At 29.5% G+C, this 11,781-nt stretch overlaps 1 protein-coding gene across 4 annotated transcripts in view; it reads right to left on the minus strand.

The window, feature by feature from the left end:
* The window catches only part of LOC107166174 (zwei Ig domain protein zig-8-like), a 417,908-nt gene that overhangs the window by 34,970 nt on the left and 371,157 nt on the right, over positions 1–11,781 (minus strand). The gene's annotated exons all lie outside the window — the stretch shown is intronic.

The following is an 11,781-nucleotide window of genomic DNA, read 5'->3' on the forward strand; positions in this document are numbered from 1 at the left end:
GTTTCAGGTAGCATTTAAGAACATTTTTTTTATAAAAAATAATATGTTTTATAAGCACAAAGTTTTGGTACTGATAACAAAAAAATTAATATGAATAATTATCAACATTTTAAAACATGCGTTAAAAAATTTAAAATCTTGAGTTATTGCCCTTTGAACCAGCCTTAACGTTTGAAATCGGTTTCACGTGCTTGAAACATAAACAAAGATTACAAAGATCTAATATAATGAAATGTAAAGATTATCTTAAAATCAGATATTGTCCTTGTTAACAATAGTAGTAATAATATATTAAACTCAACACCCAGTGAAAATAAAAGTCATTAAAACGGCTATCGATGTGCCACATGTGACAATAATAACAATATAATAATAATTGCGTATTTACATTTTATATAAATCCCTCACGACTGCGTTTACTTTTGCCATTGTATTTGTAGTGTAGTATTCGATGAATATAATATTATACATTTTCAGCGTGTTTAGTGGGTACCTAGGACTTTTTTTAACGATAATATTGGTTAATCTGGCCATTATACATCATAAAATATGAAAAAAAAATATCTTTATAATAATATAATAAACTCGATTATGTAAAAATATGTAAAACTGCAATTCGTATATTATTGTAGTATGTATGATAAAGTAATTTCATTATATTTTTTATGATGAACCTATTAAATTAATTTTACTACTTTTCAAACGTAACTTTCCCGACAACAGTACGTATTTTGCTACATTTAATGTGTGTACAAAAAAATTGAGTACTGGTCTGTTATCGCCTTAACACGGGTCGTAAAAGTGATATCTCACCAACAATCGGTTACAATAGTACGGGTTTAAGACGCAATCCGATCATTTGATGCTTATCGCGCATGTATTTTTGATCAATTAAATATAAAATTTTTATTTAGGAACAATAAATATCTAAATACTACATGTCTGTGTTACATTTTAACAGATATATTTATAAATATACGCCATGAACGAAGTTATTTTTTTAATCATTATTTGTTTTAGACTACAAGAGGAATGATTAATGTGCGACTTTACAATTATATTTATTTTGTATTCACATGGCACAATTTATAGTTGTAAACATTCTATGATTTTCAAATTCAAGTGATGGATTCTGATAGGAAGTTACGTTTAATTGGTAGTTGGTTAAATAAGTAAAAAGTCTTTGGAAAAAAAAACTTTGGAAAAATCAAAAACGAATAATCATGGATTCTTAGAATTTTCACCAAAGCAATTAATAGCATTTTTTATACAGGATAACTTTTAAAATATTTATTATAGTATAATAATAAATAAATTGTTTCAAGCTGTATCATATTCACATTTTTGATTTATTTAAGTTTTTTTCTAAAAATGTTCATTACTATTGTTAAGCTCATTTAAAGCGATAGTAGATTTATTTCAATGTTTCTCATTATCTATTCAATGTTTATACGCCACCTAATACTATCAAAATACATTGGCATATTATTGTTTTTTTTTTTTTTTTTTTTTTTTATTGATCAAATAAAAACTCGGCAACTACATGGCCATTAGTTACAGTTGTGGTATGTTTACATGGTTTAAGATTTTTACAACATTTTTTTTTTTAAAGGGGATTACAATATTAAAGATAAGTTATAACAGTATGGTTTCTAAGTATTTATATAAGAAAGAAAAAAACAAATGTGAATCATTAAATTAAATTGTAAAGACCTGTTGACTTTAAAAAAAGGATCATCTTATTGTTCTCCACAGCATTGGGTCCCAATGCGATGTCGAGGGTCGTGTCCAATCCGATGTTTTGACGTTCTTGCTGGTATTTTAGGCATTCTGTTAATATGTGTTTCACTGATATTTGGACACCACATACTTCGCATAATGGTGGTTCTTCCTTAGCCATTAGGTGCCCGTGTGTAAGTCGCGTGTGTCCTATTCTCAATCTGTTGAGTACCGATTCTTCTTTTCTATTTAAAGAGCTGTTTAACCACCTAAATGTACTGCTTTTGATTCTGTTAAGCTTGGTGTTTTGTTGTTTCCAAGTATTGAGCCATCTGGTGTTAGTTATGTCATTTATGTATTTTTTGAGATCGTTGTAGGTGGATCCAAGAATAATTTTACATACGGAGCTTGTGACTGCGAGCTTAGCGTGTTTATCAGCTAGTTCATTTCCTTCGATGCCGATGTGCCCGGGGACCCACATGAGAGTGATTTGTTTGTTTTTATGCAAGGCTTCATTTAATTTGTTCAGTATTTTTGTTGCTATTTCGCCGGGTTTGAACTGGTTTTTTATGCTATTAAGGGCACCCAAGGAGTCACTGAATATTATGTGGTTGGGGTGTTCATCATCTAAGGTTGTTTTGATCGCCTCAAGTATCGCTATTGCCTCGGCCGTATATATGGAGCAGGTGTTCGGTAGCTTCAATGTTACGTTTTGGTTACTTAGTATTATTGAAATTCCTACTTGGTCTTGTGTCTTGATGCGTTCGTGTAAACTTCTTGATAATCTCGGTAATTTTCTAATATGCTTTGAAAGTGTCTTCTGTAAATTTCTGGTGGAGTTTGTTGTTTTAGAAAGGAGCTGAGTTCCGTATTTATGTCGAAAGAGGAAGTCCATGCGGGTGGGGACAATTGTTCTCTCGTCATTGATTGATCCATAATAATGCCGTTTTTCCCTAGTTCATCATATAAATCGGAGTTTTCTAATGGCAGTGGTAGGTTGTTACATATATAGGATCTAACCATGTATTTAAGCGATAGGTCATTCCTTTTAATCTCAGGTATGGGTACGCCTGCTGTATTATATATGCTGTAAATTGGACTGCTGCGAAAAGCGCCAATCGCGAGCCTTAGTCCAGTATTATTGGTACTATCTATTGCATTTAAAATAGATCGGGATGCTGTTTTGTATATGTTTGATCCGTAATATATTTTCGATTGAATGGTTGCCTTATGAATTTTGATAAGTGTACTAGAGTCACCTCCCCAGGAAGTGTGAGATAATATTTTTAAAATATTAAGTGTTTGACTGGTAGATGTTTTAAGGTAGCGTATGTGGGTTGCCCATGTGAGCCTGCGGTCGAAGAAAATACCAAGTATTTTGACTGATTCTTTTGTTGGAATTGGAGTGTTGTCTAGTGTAATTATTAGTTCGCTGACATTTCTTTTTTTTGTAAATATGATGATGTTGGATTTAGTTGGTGAGAATTTGAATCCTGTCTTATTGGCCCATTCTGTTAAATTGTCGGTGGTTGTTTGTAGGAATTTTTGTATTGAACTTATATTGTTGCTACGACATGAATAACTGAAATCATCAGCGAACAAGTTGCATTTTACGGGTGGTGAGCAGCTTTTGGTTATGTCATTTATAGCTATAAGAAAAAGAGTTACCGATAATGCTGAACCTTGTGGTACTCCGTTTTCCTGGATGAATTCCTCAGAATAGTGATTGTTAGCTTTGACTTTGAAATGCCGGTCTATTAGGAAGTTGGTTATCAGATTGAGTATCTTGCCTTTGCACAGGATTTGGTTAAGCTTGACTAAGATGTTGTGTCTCCATGTTGAGTCATAAGCCTTGGATATGTCAAGGTTGACTAGCCCCATTATTGTTTTTATATATATTTAAAGTTACAGTTTTGAGAAAATTGATCAATATTCAAATATTTTAAAAATTATTTTGTACCTAGTTAAAAATTTATAAAATATTTAATATTCATACCCATGATTTTAAAATACATTAAGACTTTATTATAAGTTTTTATTGGAATTATAAATAAAGTTTAGCGTAATTCTAAAAATATTTTTCATGAGCGTCTGAAGTTTTAGTTTTTGTTGAAATTGTATATTTAAGAGTAAAATAATAATTTCTCACCATATGATTATTTTTTAATGTTGTAACTCAAATACGAATAATCATAGATATTTGAATTATTTTCATTTATAATTGTAGGTAAGAATGTCAGTATAAATACTTAAAGACTTTATACAAAGTTCCACATTAGTTATATATTGCTATTTAAATATTTTAAAGTTCAAATTATGTCAAAATTATGAAACTTCAACAACAAATTATAATAATAGAAATAGGTATCTAAAATGTTACCATGAAAAATATTTTAGACTAATACGCAATCTTCACTCAGAAACGTTTGTCGTTTTAAATGATGTTAAGATATCATTAAATTTAAATTTAACTCACATATTACAGTGACCAAAACTTTCTACACAGCTGACCCACATTCCCACCAATTTTTAAATATTTTTATCATAGTAGATAATTTCATATTTAATTCAGTAAAAAAGTTTAGTAAATAAATAATTATAGCTTTATTTATTGCATATAATTTTATTACGGTTTCTCCTTGGCGGATTGATTATAAATACCAATGCCAAAATTTAGTAGACGTTATCGCAAGATAAATATAAAATATGATGTACTTACAATATCATGCAAAGTTTTCTTATAAATAAATAATATTTGAATTTATATTTAACATATTACTGAAGCCAGAATTTCAGTTAGGTATGTTAAAATTGATCAAATATGAAATGAGTCTCAATATATTTATTTGTATTTGATTTATTAAAAGTTTATTAATCACTACGAGATTACTGTAAGTATATTGAAATGTCTAAAATATTATGAAAATAAAGTTCAAGCATGTTCATGTATAATGTATATATATATTATATATTCCGTACAATAAAAGTATTTATATAATATTGGAATATAGACTATTTCGATTTTGTTTGGTTTCAATGTTTCATTCTCATTTATCCAAATTATCTTATATTTGAACCATTTTAATAAAATAAATAAAATATTTTAAGAGATACCTGAAAGCAAATTATTAATCTGGATGATAATTATGTAAACGAATTGATCCAATCGAACGTAAAAAAACGAAAGAATATTACCCATCTTACTTATACTGTGATATGATGTCGAGCTTCGACACCAATATTGTTGGAGACTTGGATTTACATAATTTGAGCTCTGCACCTTCTAGGTACTGCATTTCAGTGTTATAAAAATATAGGTTACAATGTCAGTTAATAGCAAGAATTTCAGTAGAGCGAAAAATATACGCGCCTATTTGTACAAAACGCGTGCGTACACACATTTACCAGATGAAAAAAATATAGGTTGGGTATGTTGGGTAGGTATACGTTATGTGTACTCAAACACTGTAAAAACAGTTTTATTGCGACCGTTAAAAGAACCATATGTGTGCGGTGTTATACTGCATCATGTTTGAAATCAGCCGAAAAAAAAAACGAAAAAATAAAATAAATGATTAGGTTTTCTAATGGAATTATGGAAACGTTACATTTTTATGGCGATTCTAAATACACGATCTGGGACTCAGTGTAGTCCCTTTACAACTAGATAGCCGTAATTCGAGAGATGTTCGAGCTTACCGCACTCTCTTTAACAGGGGGCGCGGTGGTGGTAGAGATGAGCTTCAGCGAAACTATATTATATGGCGATGAAGACCACGCGTGGTGGAGGACCGCTAACCATGGCTGTGGTAACCTCGATTTCCCGGCCGCATCCCTTCGGGCCCCATTAACGGTTTTCGACAACGCTTTACCTCGTCGGACAGGTGTATTTGGTAGATACTTGATTCGTGTATTTATTGTCTCATTTCTGATTGGACGTCCAAATCGATTTGACGGAAAGTACCAACGCGTAGTTTGCGGCAGTACGTGTTGGCGCCATAATTCTCTAACACGGCCGTCAAATGGGAAATATAAATTATTTAGGACCGTAGTAAAGTGTTTGGCTTCCCAGTGGCCGTTCTCTATCGATTGGATTTCCAAAATCGATTTAAATACATTGGCATTGACTAGCTGCGACAGACACCTATAAAAATTTTCAGAGCCGATATCGATAATACGATCTTTCAGTTTGTGTTGTAGACGCTATAACGTTATAATATAACTGTCGTAGTTTTCGAAAAATGGGACGCCTCGAGGGGATGGTAAGCTGCGAAATTCATCAAAAAGCACCGAAAAGGTAGACGATTCACAGTTAGACGTAATACTCTATAATACAGGGCAATATAATTTTAATTTAGAAAATAAATAAATATGTAGTAATAGTTTTAAAACTTTGTAGATAATTATCAATTATTGATATTTTTTTCACACATACAATTTTATAAGCTTGGTATTTTATAAATTCAAATTAATCTTATAAATGAACAAAATTATTATTAATTTTAACCAATTCGTTATAATTTATAATATTATAACATACTTAATATACAAAGTAATTTATATTTGATTTATTTTGAAAATATTTAAAAATATCCAGTATGGTTATTGGTTAGGTTAGGTTAGATTAGGTCCAAAAAACTGATACAATAATATTTGTTAGACCACAAATGGTAATCATATTTTCTTCTTGTGATCCTATCAAATAGTTGGTAGATGCAAAAAAAAATTGTAATTTACTTTAAGTAAACAATTTATATTTTATTATTAAAAATTATGATGTTTCCGTTTACAATGAAGAGTGCCATACACAGTCAAACAAATCTTAAGGGTCATCCCTATTGGCTATAATAGCCGGTGTAGAAAATAGGACAGACAGACCTGGATCGGTGTAATACAAAGTATGGTGATAACGATAGGAAAGGTTAACTTTGTAACAATCGATCGAATTTGACATCGTTATTCATTATGTAAATGTCCACATCTGAGTGCGTTTACAATACGGTATATAATGATCCAGTACATTTTAAATATAATATTACAGTTCAAGCCTAAGGATAAATTTCAGTACACGCTGTTTAACATACACATAACCATGGAACAATGTAACATATCATAACATATAGTATAGGTATGCCATTATGATATTATCATTCCTTCAAACACGAAATCATTATAAGTGCACACTGTTTCGTCGAGTCCTGTCTGCGACCTTTCAGTGGTCGGTGCATAAAACATATTAAATAATTTGTAAATATAGGGGATGTGTATCAAAAAGAATGCCGGTTTTTAAGCTAATATAATTCAAGTAAAAAAAAAGAAATAGACCATTTTCTTTAAGAAATGTTAAGGATTACATGTGAAAAACGATAACGGGTATATCATGACCTCTTCTCCTATTAAATCTCAGGTTATCATTGATTCCATGAAATTTTAATTAGTGTATTTCCATTAACAAAAATTACTATTTGTCAAGTGGTGAGATAGCCAAAAACAACGTTCATTTATATCTGCAGGCATACTTTTTGAAACATTTTGTATTATAAATGTCATAAAATTATGATTTTTTTCTGTTACAACGGAGAGTACCAAACTTAGTAACGCAGATAGGGACCACCATTGGTTATTGTCAGTAAAAAATATATGACAGTTCAATCTTGGATCGGTGTAATACAAACGATAATGATGACGACGAAAGGGTAAACGGCGTACCGATCGATCGCGCCTTGTGTCATTATGTACTTGTCCGCCTGCGTGTCTTCACAATTGTAAAGATTATATAGTCACTGTGGTATAACGACTAAAAATATTTTAAACATTATATTCTAGTTTATGCTTGGTGGTGGAGTTTAATACACGGTGTTTCACATTCACAAAATCACAGAAAATAATAACCTAAAATCCATGACGTTTTAATATTATCACTTATTTTACACGAATCGAATTCAAATGGTAAATTGTTGTGTATATCAATTGTTTCCTATCAAACATGAGTGTAATTATTATGTGCATACTGATTTAACGAGTCCTATCCGCGATCAAGCAGTGGTAATTGCGTCATATTGAATAATTTATCAAACATTATACCATCGGAATTTATAATGCAAAAAGCCATTTCTACCGTTTTCTGGAAAACAGAAAACGAATGAAACGTGATCAACATATTACTTATATTACTGGAATTGGATTCAGAGGAATTTCCAATAGCGTTATAAACAAAATCAACCAAAAACAAAAAATTTAAGTACACATAGATATCTACCAAATTTAAAAATACTTCGATATAGTTCTGCAGTAATAACGCTAAAATATGTTCTCAGTATGTAGAGATCTTGTTTTTAAAATAATCAATAAGTAAATTTAAAAATAAATAAATAAAATTACAGACATTTAATATTTTGGTCATTCTCTTTCTTAAATGTATATCCAAGTAGTAGGTATCTATAAACTTTAAATTTGACAGTGTTCTATGCACATACGATACTATTTCCGGTCTTTGTAAATTAGTAAAAGTAAAGCGTAGCGTTATTAGAATTACCGTAAAAACAGAAAACAATATTGTAAAAATAATAAAATAATATTTAAGAAATAAAAATGTCATAATATTATTATTTTTATGATAACGAAATATAATTTTTAGATTTTGACTATAAACACAGTTTATTACAATTCGATTTCATAAATTAAAATGCATATTTACAATATAATAATACATTATTACTCGTTATTATTATTCAAAAAAAATAGTTTAGTTCCCAATATTATCTACTGTTATTTTTTTGTTTTTCAGCGGTGAGGATGTCCCGCATGCGTCCCATTTTTAATTTTAAGATTTTACCCCTTTTTCATGTAGAATCCTAATTATTATCAACAATTTATTTTGAATACTTGCCCAAGTGGGTTGACCAACTTGCAGCCAAAACAAAGATGGGACCAACAATTATAGAATATTATGGTACAAATTAATTCGACTAAAATTGTTGTAATTATAATTTTTACAATGACAACAATCGAAATAAAAATTTGGATTAAGTTTAAAATACGACTACAGCTCAATTCAGGTTAATATTTGTGAATAGCAAAATTATATATGAAGTATTGTCATAAAGATAAGTAATTACACGTGTTTTAAATTTTCAAAAAATTTAAAGTTATATAGTGTTATAAGTTTATATATAATAAAACAATAAATAAAAAAATAAAAATAAACAAGTACAGTCGAATAAATTTAAGATGTGTAAGCCGAAATTATAAAATGAAAATTTTGATTACCTCGTGGTGCACTCAGAGTAACTTCAATGAAGTGGCAACGCAATGGGTTTACGTCTAAAATGTATCAATAGGTTTTTCTCTAGGGAAACTACCTCGATGATATACACGCGTCTTAGATATTTAAACTAAACTTCAAATTTGATTTCGTTGGACTAGACAATTTAAGTAATGACATATTGATAGATGAATACTGCCCACATCGATTTTTAGAATCGTATAGAGCCGTGTGGTGATGGTTTCCCGGTCGAATCGAAATTGCAGTGCCGTGAAATTATGGACAAAGAAGTGCTAAAATATAGGCGAACTGCACGTGTATGGATTTATTACACAATAAATGACAAGCTGGCGGCATATTAAGGACAAACACAGGGTTTGGGATTTATAAATGTTTTCATTCGAAGTGCTCGTTGTATTATATGGACCCAAATTCCTTAGAGGATGACGCGCGTAATGTTATTATCATATACAGTTTCCCGAGGCACAGTAGGTAAATGTATTTTTGATTTAAATAATTTAAAATGTAACTACCACACGATATTTCCGGACCTTTTAAACTACAGTCCGGCGACGGTCGATAACAGTCTTATTCCCAAGAGTTTTCCCTCAGCTATAGATATTCTAAGAAAATATAATTAGTTATAGCGATATTGTGTAAAACCATCAAACTTGGTAAGCTCGAAGTCTAAGATGCCAGCAAATAAAAATCTGAGCTATTCAAAAATTTTTCGAACAAAAGTATAAAATTATATTTGCAATTTGTATTTGATATCAATGTTATTTAAGCACCTATATACCTATTTTTTATATAGTACGCGTTTTTTAATGTTAAAATTGCAAACAAAAACATACACGAAAAAACCCAATCTTAAAATCACGTTTTATTGAAACTTGGTAGATCTAAAATATGTATATCGTGTTTGTATAATAATATTTAGGTGGATAACGAGTCGTTCGCGAGTGGCGAACCTATTATATAAGCTACTATTATCAGTAGCAACAACGTTAATGACTTTATTTTCGGTGGTAGTTAAATATCTCTGCAAAAGGAAATAACCCGCATATCATTGATTTAAATCAAATTGGATAACTTCTAGTTTAACACAAATTTGATTTTTTTTTTACGTTGATTAAATAATATAAAATGTTAAGAACCGTAGAAAAATTTCAACGTATCGACGATTCCGAGTTCACTACGTTAGGTTGTCTAATATATACATACACACACATATATTATATTAAAAGTTTTAATTTATTATAATCACTATCGTCATTGTGATTCTGATCACATATAGTAAGGTAGACACAATTTTTTTAAGTTGACTATTACAATATAATAATATTATAATACATCTCATGTCATGAGCTATATTATTTTTTGTCATCAAAAATTATATTTCAAACCAATTATAATTTTATACACTGTTATAAACTGTTGGTACCTACGAATGTCCATAGTTAGTTTTAAGCACCAATATAATATTTTCGAGTTATAAAAATTAAATTATGCATTTTGAAGTTAATCACAATATTAAATTATTGATCTCTCATGGCTTGTTTGTTATTTATTGTAACTACTACTCAAAAAGTCAGTCGTGAAAGTGCTTTTATATTTGATTAAAGTTTGAACAAAAAACATTGATTGAAAAAAAAGTATAATGAATACCCTTGCTTAATGGTGTATAGGTATAAACAATGTCAATAGTATCACAAAGATAAATGTTGAGAAATATGTTATAAGTAAGTTTCTGTACACGGTTTAAGCCGTTTTTATTTTATCCGTAACGATCCTGTAATAAGCTTCTAAATTTGCATATCCACATGCACCAGATGTGGATAATGTTTAATTAAATAGATATTAAAGATCGTCTTAAATTAAATTAAATATATTATAAATATATATTATATGTTTACTGTTTATACCAAATATTAATTTATTTTATTTCCAACAAGCAATGTATTATCATACAAACATTCAAATAACTTTGTTCCAATTTATGTGAAACGCACCTACTTAAGAAAATTTCAAATTTACTATGTTTGGATATAAAATGGTGTTAGTATAAATAATTTGTTTAAAAATAAATAAAACATAGAGGATATATATTTTTGATACCATATATCACCATAAATAGAATTTTTAACATTTTTTATGACGTAAAATCAGAAATTGAAAATATATTTCAGTAAAAAAAAAAACATATGCGCAATGCTCTAAAATGGTAAAAAAAATCCTCTTTATTATAAAAATAAACGAATAAATCATAGGGCGCATTTAGAATTTAAAATAATAGAAAATCCTTTCTCGCAAGTTTTCGTCGTGCATTTACCCTATGAAGCGCGGTTGTGAACGATTTTACAAAATTCAATTATAGCGACAAACAAGAGAAAATGTTGTTTTTTACGGAAAATCTGGTGATAAATTTTTCTATATAGGTAGGTATAAAAATAAAAAAAACTGAGAACATTTTTTACTCTAATCGAATAAAAAAAAACCCACGCATGCTAGTTTAAAACTATTGGGTTTAAATGATAGTCTGTAATTATTAATTATATTTGGACAACGTGTGTATAAACAATAAAAATAAAAATAATAATAACAGTTATGATGGTTTAAAGATGATTTTATAACGAAGGTACGTGCTGAGTTAATGCAGGCTAAAAATACACGACATTGTACCGATGTATAATGAGATCTGATGTCACATATATTATGTGCGATAAGTTTAATGCTCACCGTTTCAGCAGAGTGATAATAAATTATTTGTTTATTCAACTTCAAACACGGTAAATACC

Source organism: Diuraphis noxia, unplaced genomic scaffold (assembly GCF_037042655.1).
Source record: "Diuraphis noxia isolate RWA-SAM2 unplaced genomic scaffold, SU_Dnox_SAM2 contig0005, whole genome shotgun sequence".
In the NCBI taxonomy this organism is placed as follows: Eukaryota; Metazoa; Arthropoda; class Insecta; order Hemiptera; family Aphididae; genus Diuraphis; species Diuraphis noxia.